The 17,387-nt window shown below is 39.9% G+C and overlaps 1 protein-coding gene across 1 annotated transcript in view; it reads left to right on the top strand.

The window, feature by feature from the left end:
• Positions 1-1,386: 1,386 nt before the first annotated feature.
• Positions 1,387-17,387, top strand: part of SERPINB7 (serpin family B member 7) — a 55,901-nt gene continuing 39,900 nt past the window's right edge. The window contains exon 1 of the mRNA XM_081800939.1: positions 1,387-1,685. The gene's annotated coding sequence lies outside the window, so the exon portion shown is untranslated. The remainder of the gene's footprint in view (positions 1,686-17,387) is intronic.

The following is a 17,387-nucleotide window of genomic DNA, read 5'->3' as shown; positions in this document are numbered from 1 at the left end:
GTATCCCCAACCCAAATAAATGGAAATAGAGAATAGAAGTGGTTCTATAAATTAGTGATACTGGCTGGTTTTATTTCACATGAACAGGGAAGTCTCCTTATTTCAGCACACAGACACTACATCTCTATGCTCCACTGTCACGGGCCATGGCTGTATTTAACAAGGGCAAAGTGACAATAATTTTGTGATGTAGATGAGATTTTCATTTTACATACAGATCATGATGAAATGCAAAATGAAAAGTCTTTTTCCGAAAGATAATTTAGGAGATGTCCAGGTGTGTATGAAGGGTGTTTATAGTCATGGCCAACCAAAATACTACTTGGACCACAATTAATTAAGTACATATTTTTCAAGTGCTTACCAGATTTCTTACAGTATATTAAATCTTTGGGATTTTAAGGCAGTATGGCTTGCTTTCTGTGCTCAGGAATATGTCTTGTAGGAGTGACTTAGAAGTGACAACATAAAATTATGTATAAAAAGTGGAAATTTAGTAAAGTATATGATGAAAGCCTATTATCAAGAAAGAAAGAAATCAATATGGGCTCGTGAAAATATGGAAGATGGTGAAAATGGGGAATTTGAGGTGGACTTTGAGTAACAGGTAATATGTAAATAGAAGAATCTTATAGGATCAGCTCTCATACATCCTGGATTTTCCAGGGCTGTCTCAGTAGGTTATTACAATAATAACTACATTTATTAAATGCCTGCTATCTACTAAGTACTTTGTATATGCTACTTATAATCCTTTCAACCACAAATTTCCTAAAATTCTCCCCATTTTTCAAACAAGCAAAGCAAGACATACAGAGCTTGCCAAAGGTCAGGTGGGTACAAAGTGAGGAGCTGGAATTTCCAGTACACCACACCCTTCTCTATTCTGCCACCAGAAGTGCACTTCCCAGAAGACGTATCCTGATGTTTGGTTCCGAATATATGGTCTCTGCTGTGTATTGCGTTGTTAGCATTTCTCCAGAGTTGCACGTTGCCATCTATTATTGGCAAAAACTGTTCATGTGTTGCAAGCTTATCCTGAGATCTGGGACTTGAGTTACTTCATCTTCAGGGACACCATTTGAACTCTACGTAACGACTGTCATGGGAATGGCTGAAGCCCAGGCATTCGGTCAGTCCTGGGCAGAGGACAGGATTGTCTAAGTTTTGCACCTGGTGCTTGGCCCCTCTTGGCTCTGTCTCACCCTCTCACCCTCCCTGTGTTCTATTCTGCTGGCTCTGATTCTTGGCTCTTAACTGATAACCTGCTCTAGGTCCAAATACACACAGTTTAGATGGGAATGTGAAAGGAGAGTCTTTAGAATGTTTTCTTTCTGTGGTTGGTTTAGTTTACTTGCTCATGATTAAATGTGGTCGGTTGAATGACAGACACCAAGGCGCTGAGCAGGGGGCGCCCTGTGCCTTCCTGAGTTGGACAGGGAAGCCTATTTGGTGTGCCTCAGTGGTGTCCCTTCCATGATTTTCTTCGGAGAGCAGTCTGGGAGAGGGGAGGGGCTTCTTGCACTGCTGTCACCGCTGCTGCTGTTGTTGCTAGGCCCTCCTTCAAGGGCTGAGCCAGTGGGGATTCTGGGGAACTTTCCCTGGACCTTGGCGGAGATGAGGAGGGAGGAGGCAGGAGGAACCTGAGCCCAGCAGTGCAGGTGGCAGAACTGCAGTGGGAGGAGGTAAGTGGCATTCTTATGCATGCTGGGTTATTATAGAGTATTTTCAGACACCCTAAAAAGGATGGGCAATGCCAGTGGCTGTCTATGTGAGCATTCATCTGCCTTCAGAGTAGCAGCTTTGCCTCCAGCATCTGGGCTTCTGGCAGTCAGACAATGCCTTGCTTGGAAAACCAGAGTCTCCCACGCTTCCCTGAGGCATCATAAACTCCCCTATTCACTCTCTATTCTCTACAGGGTTGTAGAGTGATTTTAAGATTAGAATGACGGTGGATGGCAGCCTCTATCACATTGGCCAACATATTAGATATAAGAAAATCAGCATTGTTCTTTACTGTATGTGAAAAACGCCTACCAACTGCTGAATAAATCCAAGCTTATAAGAGATAATTTATACACCGAACATACTTAATGCTTGCATCCAGGCTTCCTATCCCCTGGGCGTAAAAACAGTACTAAATAAATGTGTGAATGAATGAATGGATATTTACAAGCTAGTCTTTTCTACCTTTTTGTTTGTTTGTTTAACAGCAAATGATCTAAAACCCTGATGACAAGTTGCATGTCAGCTCCCAGATCCAAAACAAAAGCTAGAAACAATAATACAGGATGATAAAAATCCCCCCTCCAAATCTTCTAGGTGTTAGACACTCCCTGTTGGTGATATTTTCATTATTATCAATGATATTTGGCAACTTTAGCAACAATGGCGAGAGGCTTGAGCTTGATGTTGTTGTTTTTAGGAATGTTAGGTGCTTTGGCGTACTTGATAAACTTAATTCAGAATCAAAAGTTCCCCTGCCCCCGAAAAAAAAAATCCAAAGCTGGTGCTGCTGAGCTTTAGAATATCTCTGTGGTTTATGGGGCGCCTGGGTGGCTCAGTCGTTAAGTGTCTGCCTTCAGCTCAGGTCATGATCCCAGGGTCCTGGGATCGAGCCCCACATCGGGCTCCCTGCTTGGCGGGAAGCCTGCTTCTCCCTCTCACACTCCCCCTGCTTGTGTTCCCTCTCTCGCTGTCTCTCTCTCTGTCAAATAAATAAATTAAAAAAATCTTAAAAAATTTTTAGAATATCTCTGTGGTTTAAATGTTGTGTTCAACAGTAATGTATAGCCTGGACATCTCTGCTCATATTTTTGCTCATAAAGATAAACTAGAGTGTGGGCTTCCCACGGGGCCCCCTATTAGGCATGACACAGAGGAGAGGAAGGAAAAGGACTGTTTATATTTGTTAGGCCCTAACCTTGCATTTAATCACAGTTGTAGCTGGAAGATTTTGATCCAAAGTCTGTGGTAGGGTTTCCAATACTAACATATTAGTAGAGAAGTTTATATTTATATTGATAAATAAAATAACATTTATTCCTCAACAGGGATGAAGTAAAACTGTTCTGAAAGTTTTTCTTAAAAAAGAGGTATTAAGTCTCTCATTTGTCTGAAAAGTGCTTAGAGATCTACATGGGGTGGAATGAAACCTAAGTTTCATAACTAGGGAAGTGTGCTGTTTTATTCACGTTTCATGAGTGAAGACGGGGTCTGGGTTTGCTCCAGAGTAAACACTGATTTCCTCCTTTATTCTTTGAGAACTAATCAGATTATGTTTTCCTGTCTGACCCGGGTTGTGTTGCCATGGGTGATGCTGCCTGGAACACCGGCAAAGAGATAAGAGCTCCACAGTGAAGTTTTGTAGGGACAAGCCCTATAGTCTTAGAATGTTCCCCAGAGGAGCAAAGACAAGGATACGGCTGGTCATCAGGGCTGTCCGGAGAGAGGCTGGAGCCCCAAGGATGGTGATTCTCTGCACCTGAGCCCTTCCCTCCAGCTCAGTCAACCTCACTGGCTTCTCTCCTTACTTCTGTCAGACGGAGTTTGAGCAGCATTTCTCCTGGAAAGCTTCCTGCAGCCATTCCTGCTCCCCCAAAGCTCTTTCCAAGTATCTCCAGCCATCACAGGGCATGCACTACTGGGGGAGAGGCAGGAAAAATGCCTTAGGAATTTCCTCCCACCCACAGCGTTTAAACTGAAGTGTTGAATTGAGGTGGCACTTCAGGCCATAGTTAGAGGCTTCTTGTTTTTTTTTTTCCCCCCCCTGCTTCTGAAATGATGAAAAACACTTTTTTCTTTACTGCTTCTTTTCTTCTCATTTCTCCCCCCACCTTTTTTTTCAATTTTTCTTTCCCTGTGAGAAGGGTGGGAGGGGGCATGAATAGGGACAAAAATCAGGGATAAGATAAGAAGGATCCAAGTTTCTTTCTACTAGTCCCCTTGGTATATAATTAGCCTGTTTTCATGGCAGACACTGGAGTTTGCGGGTTGACTGAACAAAATTCACTGGCAGTAGTATCATTTTAAAGGTGAGTTAGTGGGGCGTCTGGGTGGCTCAGTTGGTTAAGTGTCTGCCTTCAGCTCAGGTCATGATCCCAGGGTCCTGTGATCGAGCCTCGCTTTGGGTTCTCTGCTCAGCGGAGAGCCTGCTTCTCCCTCTCCCTCTGCTGCTCCCCCTGCTTTTACGCGCACGCTCTCTCTTTCTCTCTCAAATAAACAAAATCTTTAAAAAAATAAAGGTGAGTTAGTGAGGCAAGTGGTGCTTAATAGATGGGCACTTTGAAGAATTTTAAAAATCTTTATTCAACTATGGGCAAGAATTGTATCACATCACTAATAAAAGGATGCTGTTCTCTATGTAAGGCTGTTGTCATGGTTGACCAGTATGCAGTAGGTTTTTACCTATTACCAAAGGTGGAAACAAATAGGGACAGTATTCATTGAGATAAATATTTACACATGAACCTTTGAAGTTTAAAAATAGGATACTGTTCTCTGTGCACAAGATGTTATGTAATGAGAGCATGCCTCAGGGGATACAAAGTAAAGAGGAGAGCTGTTTTCTCACACATGTTGCTGCCTGTTCAGGCTCAGATTATGAACTTTACTGTGTGCCAGGTCTCATAAAATCAATATGCGGGGTCGGTGCATGAAATGTTTCAGCCAAGTGGTTGGGAGTGTATTTTCCTACACCTTGATGGTGACTGGCCATTTCTGTCAATGGGGCACAGAGAACCGATTTATGAGTGGTTTGCTCCCAGCCACCCCTAGAGGACCCACAGAGCGATCCAGTGACAACACCACAGTCTAAGAGCCATCCCGACCTGTCTCTTGTTACAGGTTGTAAAAGCACACACCATTCGTCTCATATGACAAAGTGGGTATGGGCTTCCACAGCATCCCAGTTGAAATCAGGGTGGAGGATAAACAGAGGTTCCTGCCTCCATGGTCAGTATTTTTTGAGGAGCTGGTGAAGGAGATTCTGTGAGATTAGAAGGCATTAATTATCTCAGGCAGTTAGGCCTGGCACTGTGGTTTCCTTCAAGATTCCTGTCCTACGTTTTAGATTTTGCCAGTCATTTCCAGAGTCTTGGGTGGACTCAGTGTGTGTATGTGTGTGTGTGTGTGTGTGTGTGTGTGTGGTGTGAGGAAATGGAAAAACTTACAAGGACTCTCATTTCTTTGTAGTTGGCATTACAGTGAATTAAAAGGCTTTCTTTTATCAAATTCTCTACCTTTTCCCACATTGGTCACCGTTGTCATTTTGAAAGTTTCTGTTCAATGTTAAGAGTTAGAAACATAGGAAGTTCATCTTTCTTGTCCAGAAAATTTAGTTAGCTACAAAACAAAAATTTAGATTCTGGATTTTCTGATTCTTATTGAGCCAAATGATTGTGTATAAGTTCTATCTATTATAACGTGTGTACCCTTGGAAAAGTAATTGAGTAACTTGAAATTAATTTTCAGCTGAAAAATAGGAAAATAGGAATAATAATAAAATAGTGGTATCAATGCTTGTGAGGATCAAGAGATTTTATAGATTTAGTTGGTGTAAGAGTTTTAGTTATAAAGTTTAGTTATAAAGTTGCATAGGGGTCTGTCAGGAATCAAGTGTGGTTTGCCAGAGTCCTTAATCTCATCTTTGATTTCCGGAGGGCCATTTAATGCTTTAGGGTGGAGTTGGCAAACTTTAGCTCTCAGTCCAAAACAGGCTTGCCACCTGATTTTGTAAATAAAGTTTTACTGGAACACAGCCATGTCCATTTGTTTACCTACTTGCTCTGTCTGCTTTCATGCTACAGCTGAAAAATTGAGTTGTGACAGATGGCCATATGGCTCAGAAACCCAAAGTATTTACTCTCCAGTCCCTTACAGAAAAAGTTTGCCAACCTCTGCTCCCAGGAGTTCCTGATGAAACAGTCTAAACTGCTACAGTGCAATGCTTAGTCTTTCATGTAATCGTAAACACTAGGCACCACACTTAGCAAACTATCAGTAGAGCTCCCCTTCAAGTTCACAGTCTAGTTTGCCTTTCTGGTAAGTGTTAGATTGTGAGGGATCCTTTCCTGTTTGTTGTCCATCCCTCAACTACAAGTGGGTTTACCGGGCAGGGGGGGGGTGTTGTCTGCATATTTTAGGAACCGCTTCTTCAAATCTGGTGTAAGTGTCACACTGCTACATTCTCAACACACCTTCCCCCACTCCTTCACACACACACTTTGTACAACTCTGTGGTCCACATAGCAGACAACAAATGGCACGACTGGTGTGACTTTAAAATGTTCACCGATATAGAGCCCCAGCAATTTTTAATAGTATCAGGACCAGGACTGATCCTAACTGCCTAGCCACACCCAGAGCCAGACACCATCCACAGAGATTAGTTCTTTTTCCTCTGATATTTGTGCATTTCCTGGCTGGTGAAAAGTGGCACACGAGACTTAAATTGTATAGTGAACACATTTTCACTGTCTTGAACAGATTAGTTAATATAAAGGGAAGCAAAAAGTCATGAACTGCTTTCTTAAAGATGCTTCCTGCTTCGCTGAAGCACTCAGAAATATAATCACTGTTTAGAAACTGGCTCTAAATAACAGTGACTTGGCCATTTTTATCCAGTCTCAAATCTTCTGTATCTGTCCCCTGGAGAGATAGTGGTTGACTGTGGAGAGATGTTTCAGGGACAGTTATAGGAAAGTGATTCTTTAGGGCCTGGGCCCCTTTACATGAACAGATCTCATGTCATCTGGATTTTTGGTATGTGTGACATAAAGAAGACTCTTGTGGAAATCCTGGTGCCCATGTGGGTGACAGGCCCACTCCGTTCTAGCTCCTCACCCTTCTCACCGACATGAACAGCCACTGTGAGGCTCCCACTCCCTGCTTTGGCACAAAGCCCAGCTCTTCAAAGGCATCCCCACAGTGTGCAAGTTCCCTTAACAGCAAAGAGCAAGAACTTTGCCTGGTGGCCAGGGTCCCCGAGTTTTAGTATTAAGCCCTAAATATGTAAGAAAGATTTCAAAGGTTTCAAGACTTGATTAGAATCATCACTGAGTGTAGACCCACTTCTTGGTCAGTGGCTGTCAAGCAATTGTTGTCGATCACATGCGTGTGCGCACATGAAATAATACTTGCCCTTACTGTGAGCAGTGCTCTATGATCTATTTTATTCTCTTTGTCTGTTCTCGTGTGTCCTATCCTATTCTATCTTATCATATACTACTGTATTTCAGTTTTTAAAAAGATTTTATTTATTTTGGGAAGGATAGAAAGATGGGGGAAGGGGCAATGGGAGAGAGAATCTCAAGCAAACTCCCTGCTGAGCGTGGAGCCCGGCACGCGGGGCTCACTCTCATGACCCTGGGATCATGACCTCAGCCATAATCAAGAGTCGGACGCTTAACTAAGCCTGAGCCACTCAGGCGCCCCTCATTTTTTTTTTTTTTTAAATGCTGATGTCCATGCACTAAACGTATTTCATTTCCCCCAGTGGATTGTAATCTGCAGTTTGGAAAGCAGTGTTCTAGGTAATATGAACATTACTGACTCTTGCCCACTAAAATTGATGGCTAGGAAACAATATGTTTTCCTTCGTACAGAACCATGACACAGAGACCTAAGGGAGAGCACTCAGGCCTCTCTGGGCATATGTATCTTTTTCCTTCTACAACTGGATGGGTTATTTTAAAGTCCTGGTTTCCTTTTTATTTCATTACTAGCTTTTCACTTCTTTTTTTACCCCCTAGTCTGTTTGTTTTCTTTCTGCCTTTGACCACTAGCTCCGCCGGTCACATGAAGGGCTGCCTTGTTCTCTACTGTCCCTGAGCCCTTGTGTGTGTGGCTTGGCCTCCTTTCTGCCCCTGTAGGCCTGATCAATTCTAGTTTATCTCTGGTAAGTTTCTCTGCTCCCTCTAGTTCTCCATGAACTCTATTTCCTGGTTGTTCAGACAGCACCGCCCTGTGGCACTTTTCATTCTGCCTTGTAATTGTTCATAAAGGGTCTCCTTTCCAAACTTTGGGCCCATTGAAGGCGGGGACAGGGTTGTTTTAAATTTACCTACCACAGTATCCCCACAGTATGGCACAAGGCCCAACATCTAGTAGGCTCTCGATGCAAATTTGTGGGATGAACGAGTAGATGAATGGAACTACTGACTGGAGGGGGAAAAAGCCACTAGATGAAGGATTTGAATGGGCAACCTTCTTAAAATAAGTTCTGTTATCATTATTATTATTCTTTCGCTTTGTGCACAATGCCAAAATGTTCATGGAGTTTCCTTCTGAAATAAGATCGTGAGTTTTTTCTCTCATCTTTGGTGGTATAGTCCTTGTATCTTGATTCAGATCATACCTGCCCAAGACTATTACTGAATCGGACTTATAGATTGTTATGTGCATTAGTATGTGTATCAAGTGGTAGGAGACACAGTGGCCTCCTACACATCTAGTTTATGGGCTGAAAGGAAATGGGACAAGATTGTATACATTAAGGATCCTAGCTTCAGGCACATTCATGAAAAGCTGCATGTGCCAAGGATCTGATTCGCATGGTTTTCATTGGCATGGTTTTGAATTGTATATGTTGCCTGTCTCAGCCAGTGCACGTGGCGGTTGGTGCATGCAAGCAGTCATGCTTGTTCTCCAGAAGATCAAATATTGAATAGGAAGTCTTTTCCCTTGTAATGGCATTTTCATCTCAAATTTTATATTGGCTTAATTTAATTAATCCCATATCTGTGGAATATAATTCATTTTATCAATAGTCAGTTAAAATTTAACTTTAATATGGTTGCTGGATTTCAACTGACTCAACATGGGAAAAGCCACTTCTCAGAATACTCACCAACAAAAAGAGATTGTTTAGTCCTTTTTTATTTCTGTAATTTCATTTATTGAAGGACAATTTTTAGTGTCCACTAGGATATTGTGGTGAGACAACAAACACAGACATTGCCTTCATGGAACCCAGTGTAAAGGAGAGACAGACATTCAACAAATACATAGATACACAATTGTAAGCTCTTATAAATACTAAAGGGAAGGTCTCTGAGTATAGGAAGGAGGGCCGAATTTGGATCAGATGTTGAGGAAGCCTCTTTGTTGAAGTGGTATTTATGCCAGATATTTCATTCCTGGTGATGGAAACCTGTAAGAAATCTTTAAGGAGGAAAAAGCTAACTCTTTTAAATAATTGAAATACCACTGTATTGGATCTTAGGGAGTGCATTAGGTTCCTAGAGCTGCTGTAACAAACCACCACAAACTTTGTGGCTTAATTAAGGCAACACAAATGTATTCTCTTACAGTTCTGAGGATCAGAATTCTGAAATCAAAGAGTCAGCAAGGCCCACACTTAACTCTGGAGACTCTAGGGAAAATCCTGGCTTGCCTCTTCCAACTTCTGGTGGCTCTAGACTTCTTTGCCTTGTAGAAGCACAATTCCTATCTCTCCACTTGCCATCTCCGCCTGAGTCTCTGTGGCTGAAATATCACTCTCCTGTGTCTTATAAGGGCATCAGTCATTGGATTTAGGGTATACCTGGGTAATTCAGAATAATTGCATCTTGAGATCCTTAATCAAGTCTACAAAGACCCTATTTCCATTTAAGATCATATTCACCTGTACGGGGGGTTAAGAGATGGGTATATCTTTTTGGGGAAGGAATACAATTCAACCCACTACAGGAGTGAGAAGCAGAGTGTTGGCGAAGAGGTGGGCAGTGGGCATGGCCAGATCATGGCCACGGGTCTTGTAGGCAAGATCAAGAACAAAGGAAAGTCTTTGAAGGGCTCTCAGCAGGGAAGTAACATGATCCACCCATGTGTGAAGACAACTGTCCTGGATGATGTTAGAGATCAGATTGGAGAGGGCAAGAGTGGAAGAGGTGAGGGCAATGAGGAGCTATTGCCAGAGTTCAGATGAGAAATGATGGTGATTTGGATGAAGGTAGTCCATGAAGAGATGATGAGAAGCGGACAGACCTGAGATATATTTTGGAGGAGGAATCAGTAGCACTTGGCAATGGATTACATAAGTATGGGAGAGATGGAGAAATCAAAGGTCACCCTCAAAATTTTGTACTGAAAAACTGGGCTGATCGGAGTTATTGAGATGGGGAAGGCTAGAAAGGAAGAGCAGGTTTGGGGAAAGATCATGAGGGCAGATTTGAAGGTGAGAAGTTTGAGATTCTTGGGTGATGTCTACTAGACTTTGGAATATAGGAATTAAAGGAGATCTTGGGTCTGGAGATGCAACTTTGGGAGTCGCCAGTGGTGGGTGACCATAGAAGTAATGGGGGTGGGTGAGATCTTCTGGAGAGAGAGTGGGAAAAGTGGGACTAGCATTTAGAGCACAAAGCAAACAGAAGGAACCAGCAGAGGAAACTGAGGGTGTGGTATGGACCCCAGCAGGCTTTCATCCACCTCTGAAGATGTCCGAGGAGCAGGGGCAAGTGCAGGAGACTTAGAGGTCTGAGTTTTGTTGATACACTTGACACTCACTTGTTCTGTGGTTTTGAGCATCTGTTCTCTTTACAAGCAGGTGCTATGAACACCTTTTTAAAATAGATACATAAAATAAGGGCATTATTAATCTTTGCCTCTCCATGTATGAATATTCAGGAAGAGAAGAATCATTTAACATGATGAGGTATTTCACTACATTCAGTGGCACATTTTAGATTAATTTTTATTTCTCAATCATCACATGTTTGATCATAAAACAAGAACTATATAAATATAATAACACTTTAAAATAAACATTGAATTCCTCTCATGCCTATAATATCAGCAGATAATCGTGAATTAGGTTGATGATATGTGTTTGAGGTTAGGTCATATCCTTATTTTTAGATTCCATCAGAAACAAAGGGGAGAGGGCCCTGCTTACTGTGGTCTAGCTACAACCTTGGGGGATGTGATTGGTTAGTGACAGACTCGCTTTTTAATTGTGGAAAGGAGTGGAAGGATGGATGAAAATCCAGCTCTAGAAGGAGCCTGAGCATCCTAATGAATATCACACAAATCTCTGCTAATTTTATTATCAAAATGTTGATGTAATTTTACTGAACTCCTACAGAAAGTTGTTGAAATCTATGTCTTCTGCATGCAGCTTTGTGCTTCAAACTTTCTTGCTGCTTATTTTTTTTTTGAATAAGCATAAATAATATGCTGAAAAGTGGAAACAACTAAGACATCTTCCAGAAAGTAATCTGGTCACTAGAATAAACTGAACTATAGGCTTTCTGTTGTTATTAAATATTTAAAAATTTTCAACCTGAAATGATTTTATGTTTGGGATGGTCTAATTTTTAATATTTTAAAAATTGGTAAATAATCCACTTTAAATTTATGAGTGGGTCTAAAAAAAGCTTATTTTATTTAAAAATAATCCTGGTGAAATCACAGCCAGAGCTAAATTTGGTAATGTTCAAATTCATCAGATGTTTAACCTAAAGGATGACTACTTGTCCAAATTTTAAGGTGCTATGGGATGTTAAGGTATTATGGGAATATAAAGCATTTATGTAGAGCACTTTAAATAATAGAGAAAGAGGTTTGGGGTTAAAGAATCGTAATGTAGGTGAGTTGCAGGTTGTGGTGATACCTTTGATTTGGGTTCAGTGAAGCAGAAATTAGTGGCCATTGGGCAAAGAAGACTGTCTGCTTCCCTTTGTTAAAGATCATGTCCTTTGAACATGCCCTAAGTTATTTTACTAAATGAAGGACTAATTTTTGGTGACTTAAATCCTGTCATCTCACCATGCCATGCTTTGAGAATTCCATGACTTGGGAACATATTCCAGGCCAAGGAACCCAGAAAAGAACAAGTTTGACCTGTGTTTCTAAATGGGTCACTATAAAGAATTGCATTACAATACAATTACAGTTGTGTAGTATTTCCCAAGTTATGAAAGCAGAAACTGCATGCCATTTATGTGGTATGAACTGAATTGAAGGCAGGCCCAAGAGTGAAACTTAACCAACCTTCAGGGTAAAAGAAAATTCTCCCAAGACTTGGATTCTGTTGAGTGATGGATGATCTGATACATTTGGATAAATTTTTCTCAATCACTTGCAGCCTTGGTCCCAATATCTGCAGTAGAGTAATGTGAATGCAGATGGGATTTGGTTAACCAATCTAAGAAGATGCTGCCTCTGTTCTTCTGTAGTGAATGCAGATGGGATTTGATTAGCTAATCTAAGAAGATGCTTCCTCTATTCTTCTGTAGCTCGTACCCCAATGACACACACTGTGTTTGGAGGTTTCACAAAGCCAAATTTGTTTTCTGTCTATATTCAAATAAATATGGGGTGACTGAATAGTTTGGCCCTTTGAAGGAAGCCAGGTCTCTGCTTGTTGGAATTCTGACTGTCCCTGTCTCTTTATACATCCCATGTATGCTCTTTCCTGCTTCTCCCAAGCTGCTGATGGAAGTGTCCTAAGGAACCCTCAGACTAGTCTTCCAGGAGTGGCTGTATCTAAGAACCAAGGGTATTCTCCTTAAGGAATGCGTGACTCAATATATTTTTTAAATTACAGAAATTAATTCTACTATACTTTGTACTGGGATGTTTTTCTTGAAAAATAAATCTAAAATTCTGTAGAAAATTTAAATGAATGAAAATAGTCAAGAATGTTTTGAAAGTGAAGAGCAATTTGAAGGACTTGCCTTAACAAATACTGAAATACACTTTTATTAAACAGTTTTAACTGACAAAAAATAAACGGACAAATGAGTGGCATGGACTTGAACTCAGAAATAGACTTACATAGTTGAAATTTAGCTTGTGATGAATGGGAATCATACATATTTGGAGGCAAGAGAGTTTAAAGAGATACTAGTAGGATAATTGGTTATTATTATTATTAAGTATGTAGATCTTCATTTTATACCAAAGGATAATAGAAGGAAACAAAACAAAACAAATTAGCAAAAGACATGGGTAATTAGGTATTGGATCTCAGAGCAAAGGGTTTCTAAACATAAGAGCAGTAGAGGAAATCACATATTTCTAATTGCATAAAATTTAAAATAGGAGTGGGGAAGAGAGGAGGAATGAGTAGGCAGAGCACAGAGGATTTTTAGGGGGGCAAAACTACTCTGTAATTCTATATAATGGTGGCTACATGTCATTATACATTTGTCCAAACCCATACAATATACAATAGCAAGAGTGAACTCTAATATACACTATAAACATTGGGTGATAATGATGTGTCATTTTAGGTTCATCAGTTGTAACAAATGTACGACTCAGGTGGGGGATCTTGATTATCTGAGATGAATGAGGGCAGGGTATATACGGGAAATCTCGACCTTCCACTCAGTTTTGTTGTAAACCTAAAATTGCTTTAAAAGGTAAAGTCTATTAAAAAAATTTTTTTTTGTATATGTGAATTGTCTGTTCATGTCTTGTCTACATTTTTCTATCAAGTTTTTGGTCCTTTGCCCTTCACATTTAAGAGTTCTTTATGTGTTAAAAGTAGGCCTTTTGTCTATGGTGTATATTGTTAATTTTTCAGCTTAACTTGGTTTTCAGTATTTTCTGACATGCATTAGTTTTTATTTTTATTTTTTAGTCAAATATATTAATGTTTTCTTTTACTGTCTCTGGATTTTGGGTCATCATTAGAAAGCCTTTTTCTTCACAGAAGTTAGAAATTGACCAATATTTTTTTTCTAGTACTTCCATGATTCAATTTCTTACATTTAGATTCCCTAATCCATTTGGAGTTTATTCCTATGTATGGGGTGAGATATAGATCTAATTTTTTTTTTTAAAGATTTTTTTTTTTTTTTTATTCATGAGAGACAGAGCGAGAGAGAAAGGCAGAGGGAGAAGCAGGCTCCCAAGGAGCAGGGAGCCTGATGCGGGACTCGATCCCAGGACCCTGAGATCATGACCTGAGCCGAAGGCAGACGCTTAACCATCTGAGCCACCCAGGCGCCCTATAGATCTAATTTTATCTTTTTCTAAATGACTACCCAATTGTCCCAGAGTTGTTTATTTAAATATCCATCTTTATTCCATTGATTTGAGATGCTGCCTTTCTCATATTCTAATTGTCTGTAGGTATTTGGGTGCAACTATAGACTTGTATGTTTCTTTTATGCCTGCTACTTCTTTGAATTTCTTTTATTGTTTGATTTGCTTTTATCACTGATTATCTGTGGCTTTCCAGGTATACTATTACAACATCTAAAAATACAGGTAATTTAACTTATTTTTTTCGATCTACTCTTATTCTTCTGACTGAGTTCTCTTATCTAAGTGAATTTACTAATACCTTCAGTGCAATGATGAGTAATAACAGAGAAAGTGAGCACCCTTTTTTTCTTGAGCATTAGAAATTTTTTTATCACAAATGGGTATTGAGTTTTGTCAGTGGCTTTTTCATCATATGTTGAGATAATCAGGATATTTTTCCTTAGATTTATTAATATGGCATATTATAGTAATAAAGTTACTAATATTGAACTAACCTTGCCTTTCTATAATAAATCCCACAAGGTATTGATGTATTGTTTTCTTAATGTGGTATTGGATTCTATTTGTTAATATTTTGCTTAGAATTTTTGCATCAATATTCATGAGTGATATGTGTCCCCTCCCTGCCCTACTGTCTTCATCTGGTTTAGGTATCAGTGTTACAATTGCTTCATAGAAGGAATTGGGAAGTTTCCTTTATTTTCAATGTTCTAGAATAATGAGCACTGGGACTATCTGGTCTTTGGAAGTTTGGTCGAATTCTACTGTTAAACTATCTGTACCTGATACTTTTTTGTGGAGTAGTTCCTTAATAATGCTATTTCTCCAATGGAAATCGGCCTGTTTAAGCTTCTCAGCTCTTATCTAGTTTTAGTAATCTGTAGTTCTTTAGGAAATTATCCAGTTCATCTAGATTTTCCAGTGTATCTACATCCACTTATTTATTTATTTATTTTCTCTTTCTTACAAAAGTGTTGGAAATTGCTAGTTGCAGCATTTTCTAATAGCTGCTTTAAAATCCTTGTTAGATAATTCCCACACCTATATCATCTTGATATTGAAATCTGTTGATCATCTTTTGTCATGTGATTTGAGATTTTCCTGGTTTTTGGTAAGATGACTAATTTTGTATTGTGACCTAAACATTTTGAGTATTATGTAATGAGACTCTGGTTCCATTTAAATCTTCTCTTTTAGTAGTTTTTAAAACATTTATGATCACAGAGTACATTCTGGCTCACTTTGGTGGGCTGTGATTTTAATGTCAATTTAGTTGTCCAACTTTGCAGTGCTATTCTGGTCTGCCCCACTTTTGCATTATCCAGCGGCCTGCATGGAACTGCACTGTAATTCACTTCTCAGAGTATTTGTTTTATTGATTCTGTTCAGTCACAGATGAGTGGAACAAGGGTGTGCCTGAGACTTCATATACAAATTTAAAGGATCATTTTTTCCATCTCCTGCCTCCAACTCTCTAGTTGGGAGGAGGAGGGGGGACTACTTGTTTGCTGGTTATTGTATTCTTCATTTTACTTCCTTTGGGGTGGTTATAGTTGACAAGATCCCACCTCACAGACTGTGTTCTCAGGGCAAGTGGGAAGGAGTGGGGTTCTCTTGTCTGTGTCTGCAGCCACCACCAGTGGCCAGGCATGTGACACTGTTTGCTTGGTATAGGGTGGGGATATTCACCATGGTTTCACTCCACTGTCTCTGCAGCAACTAGACCGTGGTGTGGCAGGGGGGGAGGGGGCAGTTAGGGGTGTTGCTTTTTCATGACATCTGCCTATAATTGGGTGGGTAGAGTCTAAAAGGCTCTGTCCTGAAGGGCTACCCTCTTCCTAGACCTCTGGTTAGAGAGAACAGGCTTTCCTTGAAGACTTTTTTCCTGTCCCTGTTAGGAGTTCCAGAGTATAGAACTCAGGCTGGGATGTATAGGACGATACAAACCCAGCAAATTTAACACTAAGTTGATCCTCCAGTCCTGAGGTTCCTAGGCATTTTTCCATCTTTCTTTCTTTCTCCTTTCAGAGTCTTCTCATAGTTCCTATATGGCTTTTGTCCAGGGATTTTAGTTGTAATTTTTGGGAAAAGTAGGGTGGGGTATGTTTTTCCTATTTTGACTAGAACTGGAAACCATTGTCATTAATTTTTTTGTGTGTGTAATTTTAGTTTCAATTTTCCCTTTCACCCAGGAGTGAATAGGAGGATTTTAACTATCCATGTGTTAGGGTCTTTTGTGCTTTGTTTTTGTTAGTAAACTCTGTTTTGTTGCAATGTGATCAGAAGGTGGTGTTTGTAGTATTTTCCCTTATTGAAGTTATTGATGGGTGCTTTCTTTGTGACGCAGTATATGATCAATTTCTGTGAATAAGCCATGGGTATTTGAGATGAGTGTATTCTCCAGTATCAGGGTATAGAGTTCATAGAGATATGTAAGATTTACTCTGATGACTATGTTGTTTAAATCTTTTAGCATCTGGCCTTATTTTCTTTTCATTCCTCTCTCTCTCACACAGGTACACACACCCCACAGAATGTTACTCCCTTTCACCAGAACAAAGGGGATGATAGTCTCATGAAATGTAGTCAGAGTGGGAGAAAAGCTGAACTTCCAAAAGATGTGCATGGACTTTGCATGATGGGGAGAAGTGGGTCTCCTGTCATTAGTTGTTGCATGGATGGGGATAGGGTGGACTTGTGCAAAAGTGGAAGGGGTGAATGGAAAGTGGGGCATAGTTGTGGTGAGGATTTGTGATACAGGGAAGGATGGTTAGCTGCTGTTCTGAGTGAAAGTTTGGGGATGGAAAGAGATATCTAAAAAGGATCTAGGAGGGACTTTTATGTGGCATACTTTGTGAAATCTTTAGAATGGTCTCTTTAAGGAAGCCTAAATAAATGGAATGGGATGTGTGTTTTCTTTGAATGTGACTTTTTGCACAAACTGGATCAGTGGTCCTAGTTTTTATTCTCAGTTTTGTTTATATTTTATCCATAATTAACATAATTTGACATAAAATTACCATAATAAAAGAAATTTTTTAATATTTCCATTATCTGTATAGATTTGGCATTAGTTTATACTCATTTAATATGTTCTTTATGTTTCATATACCCTGCACATAGTTTTTTCTTTAAAGACCAGAATCTCTATATGCTTGACACCTCCACTCAGAAAGGCACCCCTCTTTAAGGTTTTGCATGGGTTGGGAAAGTATTACTCCAAAAATGGTGAGAAAACAACTCTGAGTTGATTGGTTTATTTTAGTTTCCTATGAGATCATATGGGATTCTCTATTTCTCATAGGCTCTTATGAGAACTGATGGGCTGCTAGCTATGAGGCAGAAATCTATGGTGGGCACATTCATGCATAAATCAAGAAGGCAGCCAT

This window comes from Leptonychotes weddellii, chromosome 13, assembly GCF_054177405.1.
Source record: "Leptonychotes weddellii isolate Sample4059 chromosome 13, ASM5417740v2, whole genome shotgun sequence".
NCBI classification, from domain to species: domain Eukaryota; kingdom Metazoa; phylum Chordata; class Mammalia; order Carnivora; family Phocidae; genus Leptonychotes; species Leptonychotes weddellii.
This window is presented reverse-complemented; position numbering and strand designations above follow the sequence as displayed.